Here is a 25648-nt window from a genome sequence, read left to right as displayed (position 1 = left end):
TTCTTTTTGGGGGGGGGGGGGCAGTGCAATGAGGGTTAAGTGACTTGCCCAGGGTCACACAGCTAAGTGTTATATGTCTGAGTTCGGATTTGAACTCAGGTCCTCCTGACTCCAGGGTACGTGCTTTATCCACTGTGCCACCTAGCTGGCCCCTCGCGTCTCTCTACAAGAAAGATTTCCTTATATTGAGGCAAAATTAGCCTCCTGCCAGCATTGGTTGCTGTTGTTCAGTCTTTTTGGCTGTGTCTGACTCTTCCTGACCCCATTTGGGGTTTTCTTGGCAGAGATCCCAGAGTGGTTGGCCATTTCCTGCTCATTTGGCAGATGAGGAAACTGAGGCAAACTGGGTAAAGTGACTTGCCCAGGGTCACACAGTAAGTAAGTGCCTGAGGCCAGATCTGAAATCAAGGGGTTGAGTCTTTCTGATTCCAAGCCCAGCACTCTATGCACTCTGGCGGCACCTAGTGGCTGCCTACTGTCCTTACCTTCCGGTCAAGTCCTGTCTCAGACACACATGGACTCCCGCCCTGCCGGAGACTTTTGTAGGCAGGGGCTCTTGTTTTTTTTTTGTTTGTTTGTTTGTTTGTTTTTAGTGAGGCAATTGGGGTTAAGTGACTTGCCCAGGGTCACACAGCTAGTAAGTGTTAAGTGTCTGAGGCTGGATTTGAACTCAGGTACTCCTGACTCCAGGGCCGGTGCTCTATCCACTGCACCATCTAGCTGCCCCAGCAGGGGCTCTTAATCCAGCCTCTGTGAACTGTTTTTACAAACATTTTGATCAGAGTATTTTGATAGAATTGGTTTCCTTTGCAATCAACTGTATTTTGTTGCATTCATTTAAAAAAGCATTCTGAGAAGGGGCCCCTGGGTGTCATCCACCAGACTCTAAAGGTGTCCAGGACACAAAGCCGGGCCAAGAACATTTGTTCTAAGGCTAGAAATTGCACAGCGAGGGCTGCTCTGTATTGGTAGAGGGGGTTTCCACACCAGGAGGTCCCTTGAACCACTGAAATCACAGTCCCCCAAAAGTATGATGACATTACGCATCTACAGAGCCCGTTGTTGCTGTTATGATTGGGTCTCCCTCCAGCCTTTTATTTGGAGGCATAACAAGCCAGACACAGCAGTGGAGAGTCAGAGGTTCAGGCCCCCAGGTCGAGGAGCAGGCCCTGGCTTGACCTCCCTAACCCTCTTCTCCGGCTTTCAGTAACTCTTACTATTGGCTGCCAGACTTCCCGTCGCTTTCCTTTTCATGACTCAGCTCCTTCTCGCTGATCTGAATGAGGTCTGCAAAAAACAAAAGTTCTCATGGCTTCCAGGGACCAGGGAGGCTGAGGGTGGGGATCCCTCGAGCAAAGGAATTCTGAGCTAAGCCAGCTGGGTGTCTTCATTAAGTCTGGAGTGATGGCGGTGCGCCCCCGGGAACAGGGGAATATCTCGTTGCCCCAGGAGGGCCCAGGTTGGAAAACAAGAGATGAAAGCTTCCACACTGATCAGAGTGGGTCTGGGCCCACAAGCACCCACTGAATTTCTAGCCTGGATAAGATAGGGAGACTCAATCTAAAAAAAAAACCAAACCAAAACAACAACAAAAAAGAAACCTAGAAAAATATGAGAGGCTGGGTATTTGGACCCTCTCATTTTATATGGGAAGAAATCAAAGCCCAGAGAGGGTTAGTCATTTGTCCAAGGCCACACGGCTAGGAGATGTCTGAGGCTGGATTAGAATTCAGGTCTTTCTGACTCCAGGCTTGGAATTTTATTATTAGCTCCACTTTATAGTTGAGGAAATGGAGGCAGACAGAGTTAAGTGATTTGTCTAGGGTCACACAGCTAGGACTTATCTGACACTGGATTTGAACTCAGGTCTTTCTGACTCTAGGCTTAGAACTTTATTATTAGCTCCACTTTATAGGTGAGGAAATGGAGGCAGAGTTAAGTGGCATGTCTAGGGTCACACTGCTAGGAAGTATCTGACACTGGGTTTGAACTCAGGTCTTCCTGACTCCAGGCCCGGCACTCTATATGCTGAGCCACCTAGCTGACTGCACTCCTTCTGTGGACTAGTGATATATCATGTACACTGGAAAGATCTGGGTTTGAATCCTGACTTGGCTGTACTCTACCTGTGTGACCTTGGACAAGTCACCAAACACCTGAGATACAGCCACAGAGACTGGGGTTCACCTCACGGCTTTGCTGCTTCCTACAGCCTCCGGGCAAGTCACTGAAGATCTCTGGGCCCCAGTCCTCTGGTCTACAAAAAGAGATTAGAACATGCTCTGAGGTTCCTTCAGCTCCAAAGCCCATGTGGATATTCCCTTCAGCAGTCCAGCCCACTGGATGCCTGCCTGCCCATCCTGCGTGACTTTGGCCCACATCCTCCCATCATCAGCCACAGGGGGACCCTCCTACATGCTGATAGCTTTCCATGAGGTCTTTAAATGGACACCGTTCTGACCCATGGACTGATCGTGCGACATGACTGATCATACCATGCTGACACTATTTTCCATTGTTTCTTGCACAGAATCTGTTACTGGCGACATGCTGTGGCCTGTTGGGCCATGGAAGCCATCGCGTGTTGACTGACCTTCAATGACCTTCAGTTTTCATTCTCTGGTGCTGATGGAATTCCATGGTTTGAGGCCCAAAGAACAGCATGGGAAGGATACTGGCCACCAACGAATCCATCAATCCATCAATCTATCAATCAGTTGCACAAGCTTAAATGCTGACTTTCCAGGCCCTGTACCTAGCACTGGAGATAAAAGAAGGAGCAACAACAGTCCCTTCTCTCAAGGGGTTTATATTCTAATGTGTGGACAGGAGTGTGAGTCTCTGCAACTGTCTTAGGGCTCCCTGCAATCTGGGTGGTGTCACCCACAAACAGGAGCATCTGAAGGAACTGACCAGCAGGGTCTGAGGTCCCTGGGGAGGCTTTAGGTGGTCCCCAGACTTAGATGAGAAAAAAGTTATTTGCTTAGTTTAAGAGAACTGGTTTTAGTACAATCCTATGTATTTTATATATTTAAAAACCTGATTCTAAGCAGGGGTCCACAATCCTGACCTGGCTGATGGCCAAAGGGTTCCGTGCCCCCCCAAAGGAGTAGCAGTCCCCTGGACTATAGGAAACCCCTTTTCCACTTGGACTCTGTGGGCCATCCTCCAAGGTAAGTGGCAAGCATCTTTGGTGATTTAATTTGGAGAGTTAGTCATACAATTTCTCTACCTCTCTGACGTCTGCAACAGACGTTGGTAAATAAATTCCAGTATTTGTTCTCATCAGGACCACTGCGAGGACAGAGAAGCGAGTGTCCCATTAAATGAGCTCTTGTGTGTGATATTTCCTAATGGGAACATTCACAATGACAAAATTGCAGGACCTTGAAATAGTAGAAGTCATAATGGATTAGGTCTGGACTAGTTCTCTGGCTGAGGGGTGAACGGGGGCCGGGAAAGGAAGCCGGGAACATAGGAAGTCATTTTGTACAGCAGTGGTCCTTTTACTGTGTGATGATGAATTAAATGAATGTAGGGGAAAGGAGCATGAGTCAGGAAAAGAAGGCATTCAGCTCTCACCATGTGACAGGCACTGGGCTAAGGGCCGGGATGCAAACAAAGGCAGAAGTGGCCCCTGACCTGCAGGAGTCCATGAGCTAATGGGCAACACAAAATGCAGATAACTATTTATATGCAAAATACATATATACATATATGTATAAACAGACAATATGCTGTCTGTAACTATTTCTCATACTAGGTAATACAGTGAAATATATTGACTATATATTAGGTAATAATATATAACTTATAGTACATACAATATACTATCTATCTATCCATCTATCTATTCACCTACCCACCCATCCATCTATCCATTTATCTATATATCTACTTATCTATCTGTCCATCCACCTGTCCATCTATCCATTTATCTACTATCAATCCACCTATGTATCCATTCATCTGTTTCTACCCATCTATATATCTATCCATTTATCTTTTACCATTTCTACCATTTATCAATCCATCTACTCATCTCTATCTACCCATTTATCTCTCTATTCATCCACCTATCTATCCATCTACCTGTCCATCTATCCACTTATCTATCCATCTACTCATCTATCTATTCGTCTACCTATGTATCCACCCATCTATTTCTCTCCATCTATTCATTTAGCTACCTATCAATCCATCTACTCATCTGTCTGCCTATGTATCTATGCCCATCTGTCTCTCCATCTATTCATCTACCTGTCCATCTATCCATTTATCTAGGATCATTCCATCTACTCATCTCTCCATCCGTCCCTCTATTTTAAGTAGAAGGTGATCTCAGAGACAGGAAGAGGCTTCTTGCCTTTGATTTGGGCTGAGTCTAGAAGGAAGCCAGGAGGGGGAGGGGAGCTGGAAAAGCATTCCAGGCTTGCCCGTTAGGTGGCGTGCCCTTGTGGGGCTGGTGCGGCTCTGGGTCCTCACTGCTTATGGAGAATGGTCATCAAAATCGGATTCTCCTCCTCTGTAAGAAGCCCCTATTGGTGGCAGGCTTGTGTCCTCACTGCCCCCAAATACCCCTTGTACCTATTCTATTATCACAGGATCAGAGACAGCCCCCTAGAGGACATCACCAATGTAGACAGCAGCCCACCGATACTTGGAAGCAGAGCAGGAAGAGACCGACCCCTGCCTCTTACAGATGAAGAGAATGACTGCCTGAGGCCGCACAGCTGGAGGTGACCGAGGAAGGACTAGAAGCCAGAGCTTCTTGCTTTCAGCAGCCATACCCTGCTGCCCTTAGAGTTTTCTGAAGGTCAGAGAGGTTAAGCACCCATCTGACTGTCACACAGGGGCTCAGTACAATGCAAATTTATTGAGTGCAGGAATTCCTCCGCAGTATTATTCCCCCATTTTACAGATGAGGACAGGGAGACTCCTAGAGAGGGAATGACTCCTGGTAGTCACAGAGTCAATAAGAGGCAGGGCTTGGCTTGGGCCCCAAGTTCGGGCCCTTCTCTTTCCCTCTGTTCCTGTGTCTTCCTTTCTTGCATCCTAAGCTTTCCTGCAAGGCTCAGCTAGAAACTCCCCCCACCCCTTCCTCACAGTCATAATGCCTGCTGACTGACTGGTCACTGGAGACTTATTTCCTCCATGCCTCCTCCCTTGTTTAACAAGCAGACTGTAATCCTCCTGAGGAGAGGCAACACGGTTCACCTTCCTCTATTCTCATTCCTTGTGTCCCATGCCTCATGTACACACACAGTAGGTGCTCATTATGGCTGCTAAAAGAAAGATCAAGGCACGGGGAGAGAAAAACAGGAACGAATGTTTGTGCACTCAAGCAGTGGACGGCTCCCTAGGGAAACAGTATGTATAAGTCAATAGAAAACATACAAAAAATGGATACGAGGTAATGGTGGGGGATATCCAGGGGCTGGGGAGATCATGGAGTCTCCACAGAAGAGAAGAGCCAAGATAGTGAAGGACATTAAGTCTGCATCTCATGAGGCTTTGGGGGGATTGAGCACAGAGGGAAGATTGGTGGGGGACAGAAATCAAAGACCTGTCCGCTGGAAGGACAGAGGATGCAGGGACGACTGGCCCCTGATTCTGGGAACTTATGCCTCTCAATATCCTGTCTACTTTATTGGCTTCACAGTGAGCTGGGAGCCCACTAAAGGGCCCCCTGTCTCTGCAAACCTCCTGCCACTCACCTGTTCTGAGCATGCCAGCATCCATTGCTCTTCTCCAGCCCTGGGGAGAACGTGGCCACCAAGGGCACTTTGACATATTGTCATTGGTGGACAATGCTCTGAAGTAGACTAGGAGACTGGGGTAGAGGGGCCATCAAGAGACCGTTAACAAATGCAGTTGCCCTCCCAGAGGATTAATGGCCACTTTTTTTTGGGGGGGGGCAGGAAATGGGGTTTAAGTGACTTGCCCAGGGTCACACAGCTAGTAAGTGTCAAGTGTCTGAGGTCGGATTTGAACTCAGGTCCTCCTGAATCCAGGGCTGGTGCTTTAACCACTGAGCCACCTAGCTGCCCCTATGGCCACTTTTAATAATGGAAAGGGGGAGAGAGTGGATAAGCAGAGAGAGGCCTCAGTTTCCTCTTCTATGAAATGGAAGGGTTGGACAAGAGGCCCTCTAAGGTCCAGTCCAGATGTTTGCTTCTAAGCCTTTGTGGGGGTAACATCTGGGGGCTGATGGACTAGTCTCCTTGAGGCGGGGCCAGTGGGGGAAGGGAGCATTCATAGATGGGGGATCTCAGAGCTGAGGCCCTTACCCATCCTTCCCTGAACTACTCTAGCAGCTCTTTCCTCATCTCCCTCTGGGCTCCCGGGTTGATATTTGAGAGGAGAGAAAAATGTGACTCCCTCAAGCCAATTCCCTGGGGGGTAGTTAAAAAAAAAGCCCAAACCCTGTTGCCTGGGGCAATGGGTTTCTGTATTCCTGGAATAAAAAGAGAACAGAACCTGTGGGAAAAGAGGGGAGGGGGGAGCACATTTAAGACAAGCTGAAGACCGAAATATGCGAAAAGGAGCATCCTCCAGAGTCATTATACAGTGACGTCAAATTCTGGATCTTTTTTTAAAAAAACTCAATTTGTTTGTTGTGTGGCCTTTTCACCTCCATTTTCTAGAGAAGGAAGCAGTTCCTCGAACAGCCCTGCAGTGTGAGAGGAATGGAGGGGCGCTTAACAAGAGCACGCCTCAGGTCTCAGGCTTCCGTGGGATGGCCGGGATGCAGAAAGAATGAAAAAAGTGCCTGTCCCAGTCACCCCCAAGGAAGCCAAAGGAAGGCCAAACTGCAAACAGAATGTCTGGCAATGAGGGGGGCAGCCACAAGATGGGGGGTCAGAAGGATCACAGACTGAGAGGCAGAAAGATCGTCACTTTACAGATGTGAAGTGATTTGTCTAAGATCCCAGAACTAGTTAAGGAGCAGAAGAGACAGGATTCGAACCCAGGTTTTACTGACTCAAGATCCAGCAGCAGCACACTAACCATAGGATTGAATATTGTTGGGCAGGAGGAAGTGAGGAATATGAGAAACTCAGGGAAATTTTATAGGAAATGACACGGAATGAAATAATGAGAAGAAAAGAACAATTTCTCAAAGGCCCCCGACAACGAAAATGAAATGCTCACTAGAAGATTGCCAAGCACTGTAAAAGTCCCAGAAGAACAGATAAGGAAGGCAAGAGGGAGCCGGGAGGGGCTGTGAAGGCAGAACATTGTCTACACTGGGACAGCTGAGTCTGGGGAGAGCAGTGGGGAGGGGGCCACCTCCCCTCCCCCAGAAATAAGTGGGATGTAAGGACAGGAGGCATAACCAAAGGAGAGGTGGGGTGGGCATACGGGGAAATGAAGGCTCCAGAAGATCTTGTTTGAAACCCTGTCTCAGTCATGTGCAAATTGTAGGAGCTTGGGAGAAAATGACATTACCTGCCTTCTGCACCCTTTCTTCCTCCCCACCCCCATTTCACACATGAGAAAGCAGGTCCAGAGAGGTGGTGACCTGCCCATGTTCATCAGCTAATGAGTTCTCAAGGCATAATTCAAACCCAGGTCTTCCTGTCTCCAAGCCATGGCTGCATTCACTAGGACAGGTGCCTGGCATAAATTACTCTCTCCATCAATATCTCTTGGTTGATTGTGATATAAAATGGAAGGGCTGGGCTCAGTGATCTCAAGACTCTGTCCCTTCCAGGTCTACACCTATGATCTTACACATGGATTTTTTTTTTCTCTTAAAGATTATCATGCTTCTGTCTTTCAGTTCCAGTTTGCCTCATTTTCCCCAATAAATAAAATCATTCCTGTGAAAGCAAAACCAGTGGGATTTTTATTTTTAAGGTTCTTATTCGAATCCCAGCCTGCGTTAAGTGAATCAGGTTGGATCCGCCAGCCAAAAGCTTTATCAAAAATGAACAAATCAACAAGGCTTTCTGCATACATGAGAAGATCAACTATACAGGAAGATGTCCCTTTCTCCCACCCGCTTCCCAGATCCTTGCACCTGATCTCCATTTTTACTTGTTTAAAAAAGAATTCTGAAAACATAAGATATGAAAAATGGTACCTGCTTAGCCTAGCTCTGGCTGCAGCCCTTCGAGTGGCCAGCGACAGTCCAAGGACACGCGTAATTCACAAGAGCGGAGACGAATTATAACACTGCAACTTGGGCTGAGCCCGACTTCCTAATCTAGAATCTCCCAGACATGGTTGGCTGGGAGGGGAGTATTTCTGACATTTGCTCGATTTCAGGTCACGGCCGGCAGCCGAAGGAGCCAAGGGGAGAGAAACAAAACAGCCTCCCAAGGATTCTGAGCAGCTCAGCAAAAGCAGCCGGCGAACGAATTATGTCCATTATTTATCTGTAACAGTCGTTGTACCCCCCTGGGACTGAATAGGGGTACCCAGAGTTTCTGCAACAGAAATCTGTTCTGAATGAAAGCATTCTGAAAGCACATTTAAATTCACGTTAGTTACTGATTTGTCTTTGTAGATAAGATTTTTAATATAATCTGAAACGGTTCTGATTTTTATAACTCAACTGTGACGGTCTTCCGCCCTGACTTCTAGACTAGGGTATTTTCAGGGGAAAACAACAACAACAATTCTGTTCTCAAATCTAGCCAATGCTGCTGTTTCTTCCAGGATTATTGATAATGAGAACAAAGGGCCTGCTTTGTACATTCAAACTCCAATGGGAAGAGCTTTTCCGAGCAAGCGTTCCTGTCTGGTACTCCAGGGGGCAGAGCTGGGCAACATTTCACTGAAAGGGGCCTTGGGTCTCTGCAGAGAAATTGGGCATGTTTTCCCTCTGCAGGCTCCTCCTCACCCAGCCTTCTCTTTTCTCCTGGCCACATTTTCATTCAGAGTGAATAGGCAGGCACTCAACGGCCTTTATTTCTGCCTTTTTCCCTGCTACAATCCAGGAGAAGGAAGCATAATGCAGGAGAGGGAAGCAGGGAGGGATAGAGGGTGAAAGGGAGGGAGGCATGAAAGAGTTGACCAGGGTCCTTGGGAAGGGGGAAGGAAGAAGAAAAAAAGGAAGAGAGGGGGAGGGAAAGAAAAAAGGACAAAGGTCCTTCTACAGGGGGTGGGGGTCACAAGATCATAGCTCTAGGGTCACCGCCCCGTTGTTAGAAATAAGGAAACTGAGGGGTAGAAGGGCTAAGCAGCCCAAAAAGGCAGCACTGCCTCCTCTTGCAATCCGAGATCTGATGCTGGCCAATGCTAAGCCAAGTTCAGTTTCCTCATTTGTACAATAATAAAATGATCTTCTCTGTAAAATGACCAACAGCCCTTAAGGCAGACTAGATGGGCACTGAAGTACAGCGTCTGGCACATGGTAAATGCTAAATGAGTGTTGGTTAAGTGACTGGCCAACCCGGATATTCTGTACAGTGACACCTGGAGTGCCTTCCTCACAAGGGCTGTTGAAAGAGTCTAGTGAAACAATGCATTTATGCAAAGTGAAGTGTCATTTATTATTAATGTGATGTTATAGTATTAATAATAGTAATTAATAATACAGGGAAGGCCTGGAGTCTGCCTGGATTCCCGTCCTCTCAACTGAGTGAATAAAAAACCAATGTGAAATTCTTGTGAGCAGGGGCTGTCTCCCTTTTGGGTTTATCTCTCTCTACCCCGGGAATGCCTGGCACATGTAAGTCTGATAAATGGTTTTTCATTTATTCATTCATTCATTCTCCTATTCATTCATTCCTTCATTCATTGGAGCCTTTTTTTCTTTAATTTAAAGACTAGACTTCTAGCAAGGAGTCATGGGATTTCTGCTTGCTGAAGCAGTCCCCACGCCTCATAAATACACGCCCACACACATGTGCAAGCATTCTTGACAAAAGGGGATGGGATGAGGTAGGAAGAATAGGGTTGCTCTCATTTTGTGGATTTAGAAAGAGGCTCAGAAAGACTCGGGTTTTCCTAGCATCCCACAGCGAGTAAGGGATGAGAACTGAGCAAATTCTACAAGGGAAAGACTGAGGGGTCTCAGTTTCCTCACTTGTCAAATGAGATGATTGGATTTGATGGCTTCCAGCTCTAAATTTATGATGCTGTCTGGAGTCTGGGGAACCAGCAGGGTCCTTAGAAACCACCCCAGCCACACCCTTCATTTTGTCACGGGAAATGAAGGCCCGGAGAAGCCGTCCAAGGAGTGGTGGCAATCAATAAATCAGCCAGTAAACACTGATTAAGCATCTACTGTGTTCCAGGTACTGGGGGTGTCAAGAAAGGCAAAGGCCAGTTTAGTCCCTACCCTCAATGAACCCACAATCTCATGAGGAGACAAGATGCAAACACCGCTGGACAAACATATAGAGGAAAAATGAGAAATAATCAGAAAGGGAAGGCATTAGCACGGAGAGTCAGGAATCAGAATCACAACAACTGCAGATATTTATCCAGCACTGGAAGGTTTGCCTAGCATTTTACATACATTATCTTACAACAATCTGGCGCGCTAATTATCACAGCCATTATTATGATGATTTTTACAAATGAGGGCACTGAGGCTTGGGGAATTCAGCGACCTGCCCTGGGCACCCGGCTAGCTCCTCAGCAGCAGAAGCAGAAGCAGGATTTGAACGCAGGTTTTCCCGGTGCTAAATCTAGTACTGGATCCACAAAGCAAGACCTCAAGATTCTCAGTGGGGCTCTCCTCCACTCCCCTTCCTCCCCACTTGTCTGGGCCCCTCAAACTACTAAAGCAGTGCATTGATCTCCCGTGAGCCCAATTTGGGTCTAAGAAGCATCCTCAGGCACCGCCTGGTGTGGGTTACCCAAAGAGCAATGGAGAAGCACACAGTGGGGGTGAAAAGGGTTCAACTTAATTAAAAAAGCCATTATTAAACACCTATTATGTGCCAGGAACTGTTTGGTCCAGAGCTGCAAGGGACCTTAGAGCCCCTGGGTCTAACTCTCTTGTTTTACAGATGAGCAAAATGAGACCCAGCAGAGTTCAGTGACTTGCCCGGGGTCACATAGCCAGCAATCATCTGAGGTGAAATTTGAATCCGGGTCTTTTGGACCTCAAATCCATCGCATAATCCCCTCCAGCTACTCCTTACTAGCTGTGGGAAGTTAGGAGAGTGACTGAATTGTGAGTCTGTTTCCAAATCCATAAAATGAGGCAACACTGTTCTTCCATTCATTCATTGGATGCAGTCAGCATTAGAGTTGAGACTGGAACCCTACTGGAGTTCCTAGTACAAGATACTTTGGCAGTCAGTCAGTCAGTCAGTCAATAAATATTTAAAGAAGCACCTACTATATGCCAGGTACTGTACTAAGTCTCAGGGATATAGAAAGGCAAAGAACCATCCTTTGAGGGCTACACAGTCTTATGGGGGAGACAACATGCAAACAACTTGTGTTTGATCATTTCAGTTGTGTCCTATTCTGCGACCCCATTTGGGGTCTTCTTGGCAGAGACGCTGGAGTGGCTTCCCATTTCCTTCTCCAGCTCAATTTACAGATGAGGAATCAAGCCAACAGGGTGAGGTGACTTGCCCAGGGTCACCCAGCTAGGAAGTGTCTGAGACCAAACACGCTACACACAGGATAAACTGGAAATAACCAAGAGAGAAGGCACTAGCATCTCCCCACATTCGCCCTGGCTGTCCCCCATTAATGGGGTGTTTCCCCTCCTCTATCCTGGCTCCCCTGGACATCCTTCAAGACAGCTCAAATTCTGCCTTGGGAGGGCGGCCTTTCATAGCCACCTCCCCCCCCAACTCCTGATCTCTTCCTTCTGAGACCATATGTCAAGGACCCTGTTTCCGTAGGAAATGCACATGCTTGCGGCATGTTAGCACCCTCATGAGAAGGGAAGCTTCTGGAGGGCAGGGACCATGGTTTGGGTTGGGGTTTTTTGCCTCTTTGTATCCCCAGTGCTTGGCACAGTGCCCAGCACATAGAAGGTTAATCAATGTTTGCGGCCAGACCCTCTGTTCTAGGAGCCAGGGATACAAAGAAACAAAGAAAAGCAAAACTGCTGCTCCCCGCAGGGAGCTTAGGCTCTATCTCGACCAGCAAATAAAAATGTTAGACAATGTAATTTAAAGAAAGAAAGAGCGTTACCAACAGGAGGAGGTGTCCAAAAAGCCATGAACAAGTCATTACACAATAAATACGGGCGTAAGAGGCCAACAGAGGAACCGGAGATTGGAAAGGGGGTGGCCTGGTTGCAGGGCAGGAGCAGGAAAGGCCAGCTCCTCAGGGCTCCCTCTGCAGCCTGGTAGGACCAGAGGAAGCCATTTTAGGAATCCCCCCAAGGTCTCCTGGGATGGGGAGAGGGCCAAACCATCAATGCTCCCACAGAAAGGGCCCTGCCTCTGTGGGAGCAGAGGACCTGTGTTTCAATCTTGCTTGTTATCTACTGCCTGGGTGGTCTTGGGCAAGTCACATAATTAGGGGCTTTTAGTTTTCTCTTCTGTAGATTGAGGGGATGGGCTAGAAAACTCCTTTGGTCAATTTCAGCTCTAGAACAATAAGGCTCCAAGGGAAAGGATGGATTGCAATCTATCACTGAGAGGGTAAACCTATCACTGAGAGGGTAAACTTATCACTGGAACACAGATCCATGGAATTCTCTCTCTCCCTCTCTTTCTCTTTGTTTCTCTCTGTCTCTGTCTCTATCTCTCTCTTTGTCTCTCTGTCTCTGTCTTTCTCTTTGTTTCTCTCTGTCTCTGTCTCTATCTCTTTGTCTCTCTGTCTCTGTCTTTCTCTTTGTTTCTCTCTCTGTCTCTATCTCTCTCTTTATTTCTGTCTCTATCTCTCTCTTTGTCTCTCTGTCTCTGTCTTTCTCTTTGTTTCTGTCTCTGTCTCTGTCTTTCTCTTTGTTTCTCTCTGTCTCTGTCTCTATCTCTTTGTCTCTCTGTCTCTGTCTTTCTCTTTGTTTCTCTCTCTGTCTCTGTCTCTATCTCTTTGTCTCTCTGTCTCTGTCTTTCTCTTTGTTTCTCTCTGTCTCTATCTCTCTCTTTATTTCTCTGTCTCTATCTCTCTTAAGAGCTTACTGAGGTAGCTGGGAGGATTGCAGTAGATAGTTCTGGGCTTGGAGTCAGTAAGATCTGAGTTTGAATCCTGTCTTTAACCCTAGGTAGCTCACTTAACTGCCATCTGCCTCAGTTTCCTGACCTGCAAAATGGGGATAATAATAGCAGCTACCTCCCAGGATTGTTGTTAGGATCAAATGAGACAATATGTGTAAACCACTTTACAGAGCACTATATAAATCCTAGCTGGCTCTTTAGCTGTGTACAGGATAACATAAGCTGTTTGAGGACAGAAACTAATTTTTACTTGAATGCCTTAAACCTAGCACAGTGCCTGGCACATTGGAGGCATTGAGCTGAATGAAGGTCACGCACCCAGAACAGACAGGGAAACTCACTGGCCTCCCCCCCCCCCCATATCTCTCTGGGTCTGCTCTAGTGGACTGTTAAATTAGAGGGATCTGGTGACAGGGGAGGCATAAGCTCCCTGAGGGGATGGGTCTTCATTTTTGTCTCCCAGCCCTGGAAATGCCTGGTACTTAAAAGGTGTTTAATCCATGTTTAGTGAAGAAGTCTGGAGGCCCTGGGAGCCAGGAAGGGGCGAGTCGGGTCTGGGAAGGGTCTCCAAAGGAGACTTGAAGGAAAAGCACAGCAAGGCAAGGGTTTCTTCAGAACTGAGGCTGGGGCTGGGAGCCTTGGAAGCATCGGTGCTGGATCCCGCGGTGGCCTGCACGCCTTGACCGTGCGGAGCTCAGCAATGCTGGAAGCACCCGGATGGAAAGGCCTGCAGGAATGAGCTCCCCAGCTAAAGGATACTGAGGACCATGCAGGTGTGCGCGCACGTGCACACACACGTGAGGAGGATGAGGTAATGGTACTAATAATACAAATCAGGATTGCACGATGGATAGATAGGCAACCTCAGTTTTAGGAAGACCTGGGTCCAAGTCCCCACTAACAAATACTCAATTTGTCAGGCTGGGCAAATTATCAAACCTCTCAGTTACCCCATACAACTTCCAAGACTAGAAACTGGCTGCTAGTTTGCCCAGAGTACTGAGCTTGGAGTCAGGAAGATCTGAGTTCAAATTCTGCCTCATACATTAGCTGGGTGACCCTGCCTGCCTCAGTTTCCTCATTTGTGAAATGGATTCAATGGCTTCACATGCCATAAAGAGTTATGTAAAGGCTAATAATTATTATTATTTTCACTTGGCGTGATACCTTAAGCCAACAAAATCACAATAGCAGCTCAGGCTTATGTGATGCTTTAAGAACGGTAAAGACTGTGATTCTCACAAGACTGGGAGGGAGGCTCTACTGTTATCCCCAGTTTAAAGATAAGGGAAGCAAGGCTGGGACATGCTCAAAGCCAGACTCTGCACATAGTTACTGAGCACAGGGGGCAGGGGTTGGACCTGGGTCTTTCAGGCTCGGAGGCCAGCACCTCCCTCCCTGCATCCTTCCCTTCCCACTTAGAGTGAATGTCTCTTCTCCCCTTTGTAGCTAAACATCTCAAAAAGGCTGCCAATGAGGGTCCTCCACTCTCTTGTCTTCTCACTCTTTTGTTAAGCCCTTATAAATTGGCTTCTGTCTCCAAAGCGACCAATACTCTCTCAGTTCCCAAACCCAACGGTCTCTCCTCTGTAATGATTGGAGTGATGCCACCTGCTGGAGAGCTACTGTAGGAAAGCCCAGCCAGGAGGAGAAGGAGCCTGAGGGCAAGTGTCAGGAAGTGTAGTTTGCTTGTGGGAGGAAGAAGGGGTGAGGCTGGCACTCTCTCTTCTGTCAGGACTCTGGTGGAGAGTGGAGCTAGAAATGTGCTCTCCCTTTAATAGACAGATGAGTCTAGGCCTTTTTCTTTCTCTTCTCCAAATTCTTATTCTCCTTAATAAATGCTTAAAAGTCTAACTCTTGCTAAAGCTCATAATTTATTGGTGATCACTCATTAGCTATTTTAGACAGACTAGCTAGAATTTTTTTTTTTAGTGAGGCAATTGGGGTTAAGTGACTTGCCCAGGGTCACACAGCTAGTAAGTGTTAAGTGTCTCAGGCCGGGTTTGAACTCAGGTACTCTTGACTCCAGGGCCGGTGCTCTATCCACTGCGCCACCTAGCTGCCCCACTAGCTAGAATTTTAGCCCCTTACACCTCAATCCCATTCTCCTTGGACCCTGTGGATCACCTCTCCCCCTTGATGCTCCCTTCTCTCAAGGTGTTCAGGACATCTTCCTCCTCCCTCTGCCCGCTCCTCCTGTCTCTTTGGCTGGATCCTCCTCCAGACTCCTCCAGACCTCCTTCTAAATGGAGGTGCTCCTCAGGGTTCTGCCCCTTCTCTTCTCCCTCTATACCACTCACTGGGTGAGCTCATCGGTTCCCATGGATTTCATGAGCATCTCTATGCTGATGATTCTCAAATTTACCTCTCCTGCCTCGTATTTCCGACTGCCTTTCAGACATCTCGAACTGGCTGTCCACAGACACCCATAATAAATAAACATGTCCCAAACAGAACCCACTCTCTTTCCCCCTAATCCTTCCCTGCCTGCCTCCTACCTTCCTAATTACTACAGAGGCACCACCATCGGCCCAGTCCATCAGACTCACAACCCTGGATTCCCCTCACTCTCTCACTCCCAGGCGTGCCAGAGCTTGCTGACACCATCTCTGCAGCATCTCTCTGAACGTACCCCCTCCTCTCCTCTGCAGCAGGCCCTCATTGTTTCACAGCTGGACTGATGCAGTCACTGCTGGGGGGGGGCAGGGTCTGCCTGCCTCAAGTCTCCCCCACTCCTGTCCATCTTCCATTCAGCCACCAAAGTGATTTTCCTAGAGCCCAGGTCTGATCATGCCACCCCCCCCACTCAATAAATTCCAGTGGCTCCTTCTCCCCTCCAACTTCCCAGTCTCCTTACACCTTCCTCCCCCGTTCTGCTCTTTAAGGCAGTGACACCAGCTTCTCGCTGTTCCATCTCTTGGTTCCAGAATTCTCTTGGGCTGCCCCTCCCCCTCAGTGCAATGCCCAACCCCTTTTCTCCAACTATGGATCCCCCCGCTTCCTTTCTGCCCACCCCCAATCCCCCTCAATTCTAGTGCCCTCCCTCTGTTAACTATTTCCCATTTATCTCATATAGAGCTCGTTTATCCATATTTGGTTGCACGTTGTCTCCCTCCTTAGACTGTAAGCCCCTTGAGGGCAGGGACTGTCTTTTGCCTCTTTTTGTACCCCTAGCACTTAGCACAGGGCCTGGTACAGAGCAGATGCCAAGTCAATGTTCACTGATTGACTGATGGGGGATCCCCCATCCCATGCGAATAGCACCCACCTCCCGGGGTGTGACCATTCAATGGCATCATGTCTGCAGTGCCTAGCACCTTGGAGGTGCTTGATATACATGCTGATTCCTTTCCTTTCCATTGCTGTAATTTTGGAGTAAATATGCAGTAGTAAAAGCTAATTGATGTTAAATTTAGTTAGTCACCAGCCACTAACAAAGGGAAGGCTGAACAGGCCAGCTGGTGAGGCTCGAGTCAGTGTCAGTTTTGTCCCTAGAACTTGCAGGGGGGGGATGGAGCCTGCGGCCCCTTCGTATATCCAGGCCAACTGCCCACCAGCACACAGGCCCAGGGAGGGGAGAGGCTGGTTTTTGATACATTTTTGTTTTGTTTCTGCCCTTCTTTGCATCTCCAGCACAGTCCCTGGAACAGTGTAAGTCATTAACAAATGTGTGTCGGCCGACAAGCCCAACATTTCACAGATGAGGAACTGGGACTGCAAGATGCCAGGGTGGCACAGCCAGGGTTTATCAGGCACAGGATTTAAACCAAGTTTGTCCCGACTCTGAGTCTAAATACGAATGAATCCACTGAGGCTTAAATTTGCCCAGAGTCACTAAGGCAGCGCTAGATTTGGAGTCATGAGACCTGGGTTCAAAACCTACTTCTGTCACTTACTACCTTTGTGACTTTGGATAAGTCACTGCCTCTCTGGGTCTCAGTTTCCTCCCTGTAAAATCAGAGGGTTAGGGGCAGCTAGGTGGTTCAGTGGATAAAGCACCGGCCCTGGATTCAGGAGGACCTGAGTTCAAATCCGGCCTCAGATGCTTGACACTTACTAGCTGTGTGACCCTGGGCAAGTCACTTAATCCTCATTGCCTCACCAAAAAAAAGAAAGAAAGAAAGATCAGAGGGTTAGACTAGATGGCCTTCGAGGTCCCTTACAGCCCAAATTCTAGAATCTTAAGAATTCCTCATCTTCAGGTCTGACCTAAGAAGAGAATGATGACCTCACTCAATCTGGGCACCATAATTCCATCAATGCAGTATTTTGGCAGCTGATCACATGACAAAGCTTTGGGTGGCTGCTAACCACGGCCCTAAATCTTTTATTTACCAATGAGACACTGACTGGTTCCATCTCCTCCCGTCCTGGTCCTGAGCACGGTCTGCGGATTTGTTAAAACCGAAAGGCCTCACTCGACATGAACTCGATTCAATCCATCCTGTCGGATCCGGCCCATTGCTCCCAGCTGCTGAGGCCACTTTGGACCCTGAGTCTGTCCCTCTCCTGTATCAGCTAGGCCTTCTAGCTTCATGTCCTTTGCAAATTGGATAAACAAAAGGGCCGAGGATGAAGGCCTACAGCTTGTCCTCGGTGACCTCCATGAGGTTATCCACCTCAGCAGCATGAAATACGGTTACCAGAGACAGGCCAGCCTAGGGGGCAGCTGGGGCTCAAGAGCCCTTGGCTCACAGGGCCTGGAGGGTGCTAGGGTGGTCTTTGGAGTCGGGAAGACCAGAGTTCAAATCCTGCTTCAGATACTTACTAGTGGATGTGAGCCTGGCCAAGACACTTAACCCTTCTCAGCCTCAGTTTTTTCATCTATCAAATGGAGACAGCAATAGTGCTGACATTATGGGTTCTTGTGAGGATTCAGCAAGGTAATATCTGTCCAGTGCTCCACAAACCTTACCAGAGACTCAAAGCAGGAGGGGCTCTCCAAGATCATCTAGGTCAACCTTTATTTTACAGAAGAGGACAAATGGGGGCAATAACGGCACAGAAATCAGACATATGTGTACACACATACACAGACAGAAAAATCCTCGGCCAACCTCACAGCACTAGAGAAATGTGAGCTGCTCTTATGATTAATACTAATGATCAGTATTACTATTACCATTAACATATTGATCATGGTGATGGTGATAAGAGTAGGAGAAAACAAGTCAGGCTTCCCGACCACGGCGAAACTTCCTGTGGTGAACTTTTGGAGGCCACGGACAAGAGCTGGGCCCAGGATGGATGGGCATGAATAGACTGGGGGCTTTGATGTTGCGGGATGCAGCCAGAGGGGTGAGATCCCCAAACCATTTGAGTGTATAGAGAAAATTCTGCGTTTTCCCAACCCCTGGGCATGAGGGCTGACATCTGGAAGGCCTAAGAATCATTACAAGGGATCCTTATCCAGTTATATGTTTTCTCAATTGATAGACACTCATAATACAGCATTATGTGGGGGCGGGAGGGGGTGAGGGCTAAGAAATTGGATGTTACAAAGAGGTCTTCATACATTAAACAGCCGGAAGATCATGGCACAGAGAAGGAGGCATTCAGTGACTGAACTTGGAAGGTTTGTACCAAGTCCTTACTCTGCTCACAGGTGGGCCTTATGCACGCGGTCAAACAAGTCTTTCTTCAGTGCTCATCGCGCACCAGGCACTGGGCTCCCCACCAAGAACTCAAGTGCCAAGAAGGAAGTAATCCCCCCTCCCAAGAAAGCTACATTCTATTGAGGAAGACAAATACGTTGACTAGGTGTGTGCACATTCACATACAGAGTAGACATTACGTGGATAAAATCCAAATCCAGTTATTTCCATTGAGGTAGAAGATGGTTCATGTGGGGGGGACACTGGAAGTTTGGGGGATGAGGAAGGGCCTCCTGGGGCCCACACAGCATCTTCAAAGGACGAGAGTGCTTATGAGGAAGAGCTAAGGGGACAGAAGCTCCCAGAGATGAAGGAGAGCCACTGGGGACAAGGAGCAGAGAGAGGGTCAGTTTGGCTGGAGGGGAGAACAGGGAGAAGGGCTGAGTCCCCCATCAGGCCTGCCTCCCAGGGTTACTGTCAGGCTCCAGTGAGGCAAAGCACCAGGTTTCTCTGCTCCTCTGCTGCAAAGGGAAGTTAGGATGAAAGATAACCCGAATGAGCTGATGCTATTAAGGAATTAATGTCATAAATAATAACAACAATTACTTCTTGTTAACGCTGCAAAGCAGGGAGAGATGATTTGCATTTAGCCGTTTCTGCTTCGTGATGCAGTTTCCAGGAATGTCTTGGCCAGAAGTAGGGACTGCCTCTGCCTGAGCGACCCTGGCCATTACTCACCCTGAATGCCTGGCTAGTCATAGTCCTGTCTAGACACCCTCCTGCGGCTCTGATTTCATCTGCCTGTGTGGTAGGCCCACATTTGTGTGATGAGGGGGCCCTGAAAGTCCTTGAATGAATGAGTGAATGAATGAATGAATGAAACCTGCCCTCAAGGAGTTTACTTTCTAAGGGGGAGATAACATTCATAGGGGAATATACCAGAGATGGTGAGAGGCACCACAGGGGAGTAGAACCACACATTCCAGGAACAACAGCACTACTGATTTAATTAAGGGTCCAAAACTTGACAGTGGGGAAGAAGGGGAGGAGGGTGGTGGTCAAGAGCGTGCCAGGGAATACAATGAGGCATAACTGGGGGCCCCCTGGATGGAGTAAGTGCTCTCACCAGATGAGGAGAGGGCCCCAGGGCAGGAATCCAGAGCTGAAAGGGTTAAGCTCTCCAGGACACCATCAGTGGCACCGTGCCTAGAACACCATTGGATTTAATAGATGCTTCATCTCCCTATCTATCCATCTCCCTTTCTATCCATCCGTCCATCTATATATCTGCCTATCCATCACCTGTTATGCCATGTGTCTGTCTCTATCCATTCATCTAAGATCATCTATCTATTATCTGTCTATCCAGGTGTTGCTGTCCATCTACCCCCCCCCCCCATCATCTATTTATCACCCGGCTATCCATCTGTCTGTCTCTGTCTGCCTCTCTGTCTAGCGAGCAATCTTATCTGAGGGAGAAGCTTCCCTCCGGCAGTTGATTCTAAGCTTTCCTTAAAGGAAGGGGCATATGCTCACACACACACACACACACGCTCACACACGACACACAAGCACACACATACATGTGCTCACACACATACATGTGCGCGCACATACGCATGCTCACACACATACACGTGGGCACACATGCTCACACATGACACACAAGCACACACATACATGTGTGCACACACATACACATGCTCACACACACATACACATGGGCACACACATACACAATGCACGCACACACACGACACACAAGCACACACATACATACATGCCAGTGTTTTGGCAGTCTAGCACGCCCCCTGTAAAAGCCAAGAGGAATAGTGCATTTGCAGCCCTGGACAGCCGGGTTCTGGCCTTGAGTTTCCTCACTAGAATGTGCAAAGGTAGGACGAGGCCTCTCAGGTGACCCCGCCATCTCAGCACTGTGCTCACTTCAGGCCTCCAAACCCCAACCAACTGTGGGTGGAGGAGGCCTCAGAGGCTGGCAAGCGTGACCTCTACCCCTCCCGGTGCTATCACACAAGGTCCTGCAGCCCCCCTCCACTGGGGCTGTGCCCACTGCCCATCCTCATGGGCACTCCCAGTCTCTCTTGCCCATCAGGCACCATGGCTCCAGGGGAAGCTGATACCCAGGGCTCAGTCTTGCAGGTTTCACCCCTTATGAGTCTCAGACAATTGATGGGTTGGATGGGAACTTGGGGAAGATGGTGCATGAGCTTTATGACCCAGAACCTTGGGGGAAAGAAGAAAACACGAGCACCTCCCCCCATAAAGCGTCAGAGGCAGCGTCAATACCCTCTTATTATCTGCATTTCTCCCCACTGAGAGGCACCCACATGCCTATGAGTCTTCACCATTAGACTAGGAACTCCTGGAGGGCAGGCATTGTTTGTCTTTCTTTGTATCCTCAGCATTTAGCACACAGCAGGTGTTTAATAAGTGCTTGTTGACTGACTGAATTGATCAGACATGGGATATATTGCCTCCTAACAGACTGTTCCAAGTCCCAGGAGACAAAGTGTGATTGACAACAGACACTGATAAGCTGGGACCCATCAATAAGAGAGCAATTAGACAGGGACACAACTGGGAAGTCGGTCAGGTGAAAATTAGGTAAAAATAACTGGGCCTAGGGGCAGCTAGGTGGTGCAGTGGATAGAGCACTGGCCCTGGAGTCAGGAGGACCTGAGTTCAAAGCCAGCCTCAGACACTTAACACTTACTAGCTGTGTGACCTTGGGCAAGTCACTTAACCCCAATTGCCTCAGCAAAAAAAAAACAAAACCAAAAAACCAAAAAAAACAAAAATAACTGGGCCTAGGGGCAGCTGTATGGCACAGTGGATAGAGCACCAGCCCTGGAGTCAGGAGGACCTGAGTTCAAATCCAGCCTCAGACACATAACACTTACTAGCTGTGTGACCCTGGGCAAGTCACTTAACCCAATTGCCTCACACACACAAAAATAATAATAACTGGGGCTATTTAGCCCTAAAAGGAGCAGACTTTGGGAGGGAAATGATAGCTGGCATTTGAAGGATGGCCATATTGATTTTGCCTGGATCCAAAGGACAGGCTGAGGAGAAATTGTTGGAAGTGGCTAGTTTAGGTTTGCTATAGGGAAAAACACCCTCCCCGATCCAGTGCTAGAACTCTGAGAAAATAAAGGCAAATCTTCTAACCCCCTTAGTGAAAAGCTTCATTTAATTTAATTTTTTCAGTTAACAAATCTATTTTCTCTGCCTCTGACTTCCTCCATTGGAAAAGGAAAACCAAAGAAAGCCCTTATAACAAATATGCCCAGTCAAGCAAAGTAAATTCTCACAATGGCCACGTCCCAAAACAATCTGGCTCATTCTACATGCTCAGTCTATCATCTAGCATCATCACTGGTCCTCTGGAATCATGGTTGGTCACTGAATTGATAAGATTCATTAAGTCACCTTTCCATCGTCGTTATCGCATGAATTGTTTTCTGCATCAGTTCATATAAGCCTTCTCCATTTTCTCTGAAATCTTTTCTTAACAGCACAATCACATTCTCTTCCATGCCATTCTTATACCACAATGTTCCCCAAATGATGGGCCTGCTTCTTGAGAATCGCTGTCAGTAGAGCCTCCGACTGGTCCTTCACCATCTCTCAGTCAGTCCCTTCTCCTGGCTGGCTCACTCTCCTCCCCCCCTTCTAGTGATGGGCCAAGTGTGCTGACTCCCAAGAAAGCCTCTGCTTTCTGACTCACTGGGAGGGCTGAGCACCCGGGGTTTTCCACAGTGTAAGGGCACCTGCTGGTCTCTATCTCCGCGTGGCAATCAGCAGCGACGCTTGTCCACCCACACCAATGGGCACAGGGCAAAAGGCAGGCGGCGATCGGCCAAACCTTTACATTGTCATCACTTACATTAACCTGGGTTGGCCCCTTCTGTCCCTGCCTAACTCCTCTGAGCCAGCTCCTCACAGCCTAAAGATGCTTAGCCTTGGTTGTGTCATGGACCCTTTTGGCAGTCTGGGGAAGCCCATGGATCCCTTCTCAGAAGGTGGTATTAAATAGATCTTTACTGAGGAAACCAATTATATTGAAGTACAGTTATCAAAATATTAAAGGAGGGGCAGCTAGGTGACGTAGTGGATAGAGCACTGGCCCTGGAATCAAGAGGTCCTGAGTTCAAAACCGGCCACAGACACTTAACACTTACTAGCTGTGTGACCCTAGGCAAGTCACTCAACCCCAACTGCCTCACCAAAAAACATATATATATTAAAGGAACAAATTTGTGATATGGGAATATATCTGATGCCAGGTTTAATCATTTCAAAGTCATTTTAAAGGCATCATGGGCATAAACAGTATTTCAAGATATCTGTGACAAAGACAAGGTAATATGAAAAGATCTGTGATTTCTCTTGGTCACAGTCACAGATTATCACTAACCCTTCTCTGGTTTGTAGACTACATTTATAACAGAAGGAGGTGCTAAATTGCAATTAGAGACTAGGGAAAATAAAGATGCATTTTTCCCCCCATGCAAGTGCAAAAGATCCTGGAAATCTCTTCCGAGATCCCTTTCGGTATCTTGGGCTTTGGACGGGTCTTGGAGATTATCTAGACCAAATCACTCATTGACCAATGAAGGAACTGAGGCCCAAAGAGAGCGAATGGCTACGAACCATGCCTGCCTAGGTTCTGATCCCTAATGGCTGGTATTTTTGTTTCCAGCCCCTTGCCTTGTGCTTCTTAGGCTTCTGGTCTGGTCATGCTTGGACACTGACCCAAAATACCTACTTGGAAACCTTGGCTCTCACCTGTGCCAACCTCCCAAAACCACACTGGTCACTTGTGGCTGCCTACTTGTACTAATTGATGCTCTCTCAAGGGCACTGCTCCCTCTGGGTTTCTAGTTACCTAAGCACTCACCTGTGATACTAACTAACCTTCTGGCCATGACCCTGTATTACCACAACCCATGATACTTACAAGATCTCTCTAGATCAACACCTTTTACCCAATGCTCCAACAAGTTCCAATGAATATGAAAGATCCCATCATTAAAAATCAGAGGAGAAAGTAGACAATTTCAATTTTACAAAATTGTAAAAGCTTTTATGGAAACAAAATCAATGCAGCCATAATAGAAGAGAAGTAGTCAATTGGGAAAAATCATCACAGCAAATGTCTCTGTTAAAGGTCTGATATACAAAGGGGGTTGGCAGGAATATAAGAGGCATACCCCCTTTCCTATCTTTCTGGTCTTCTTACACTTTCCTCTCCTCCACATATTCCACCTTTTGGCAACATGAGTACTTGCTATTCCTCAAACTCAACATTCCATCTCCCCCAATTGTATACCTTTTCACTGGCATGTCTCTCATGTCCAGAATATACCCCTTTCTTAGCTTTACCTCCCTGCTTCCTTGGCCTTTTTCTTTTTTTCTTTTTTGAGGGGCAATGAGGGCTAAGTGACTTGCCCAGGGTCACACAGCTAGTAAGTGTCAAGTGTCTGAGGCCGGATTTGAACTCAGGTGTTCCTGAATCCAGGGCTGGTGCTTTATCCACTGCACCACCTAGCTGCCCCTTGGCCTTTTTCAAGATTCATCTCAAATCCCATCTTCTGAGAAAGGCCTCCCCCCCCCCCTCACCCCACAACTATCTTTCCAGTTATACAGTACACATATTATGGAGCTCTTTGCATATTATCTCAAAATGAAGAATTCAGAGAAACTTGAGAAGGTCTGTATGAACTGGTTCAGACAGAAGTGAACAAAACTAGGGGAATAAATTTACAAGATGACCACAATAATGTCAAGATAAATAACAGACGAGAGACTTCATAATTCTGATCAATGAAGTGATCTATCCTGACTTCAGAAAACTGAAGCATACCTCCTGACTCTCAGCAGACAGGTGGTGGACTACAGGTGCAGAATGGGGCATATGGTTTCAGACATGGCCAATGTATTGATTTACTATGTATCTCTCTGTTATAAGGGAAGGTCCTTTGGGTGGTGGGCAGGGAAGTGAAGAGTTATTGGGAAGTGACAATGTAAAAAAAAATTGCTAACTCATTCAAAACAAAAACACTTGGTTTATCCTGGCCTATTTCAGTCTGATATTACCCAAGACCTAAAATCCCAGACAGGGCCATTGCTCTAAGAGAGAAGCAATCCCTTCTCACCACCATCACAAGGCAAAAGGAAAAGCCTGTAACTAGAAGAGTTCCTGTTGAAACACACATCCTTTTCCTACCCCCCAAATCAGGATCATCCCTAAAGAATTCACTTAGTGCCACGAGCAAATAGGTCATAGAAGGAGAAATTTCAGAAGGCCGGGGGCATGAGTAATAAAGGGGCCGAATCCTCTTCAGCTACAGGCCAGGCCCCCCGAGAGCCGACTCCAGGGGGTTGTTCAAATTCCTTTGCTGTCTTACGTTGTTGACGTGTTGAGGAGTGCTTGAAATAAGAGAGCACAAGCTGGGGCTTGGGAATGTTTGAGTTACAGGAGAGTTTTTCAGGTAACAGAATCAGAGAATCTGAGAATTCAAAGGACTTATGAGGTCATTCAGACCATGGCCTACCAGAAGCCAAGACTCCCTCCCTCTAAGAGGGCTTATCCATTTTTGACTTGAGAATGTAGTCATAAGGGATAAGCTCCCAAGGAAATACATTCGATTTGTAGATAGCTTTGACTGTTAGCAAGGGTTTTTTTTTTAATCTCCTTACATTCAACTGATAATCTATAGTTCTTTCATAGTTCCATCCACTGGGGACAAGCAGAAAAAGTCTAATTCCTTTTACTCATTACAGCCCTTTGGATATAGAAAACAGTGACTCACTCCATCTCCCCTGCCCCGATTGTCTCTTCTCCAGGCTAGAAAGTCTTAGCTCTTTCCACATAAGACACAGTTTTCAATTTTTTATTGTTCTGGCCCATCGTCTTATGGACAATCTGTCCAAATTTCA

General features: G+C 47.4%; 1 protein-coding gene across 4 annotated transcripts in view; it reads right to left on the bottom strand.

Annotated features, from left to right (window-relative positions):
- Window positions 1–25648, bottom strand: part of GNG12 (G protein subunit gamma 12) — a 363426-nt gene that overhangs the window by 70704 nt on the left and 267074 nt on the right. Inside the window, exon 1 of one of the 4 annotated variants that reach the window (XM_044002008.1) lies at window positions 8090–8304. The exons of the other annotated variants lie outside the window; for them this stretch is intronic. The gene's annotated coding sequence lies outside the window, so the exon portion shown is untranslated. Of the gene's footprint in view, window positions 1–8089; window positions 8305–25648 lie in introns of those variants that run through there. 4 annotated transcript variants of the gene reach the window in all.

The sequence above is a fragment of the Dromiciops gliroides genome, chromosome 4 (assembly GCF_019393635.1).
Source record: "Dromiciops gliroides isolate mDroGli1 chromosome 4, mDroGli1.pri, whole genome shotgun sequence".
Taxonomy (NCBI): domain Eukaryota; kingdom Metazoa; phylum Chordata; class Mammalia; order Microbiotheria; family Microbiotheriidae; genus Dromiciops; species Dromiciops gliroides.
Note: the sequence above shows the minus strand (reverse complement) of the source record. Positions and strands in the feature narration are given on the sequence as shown.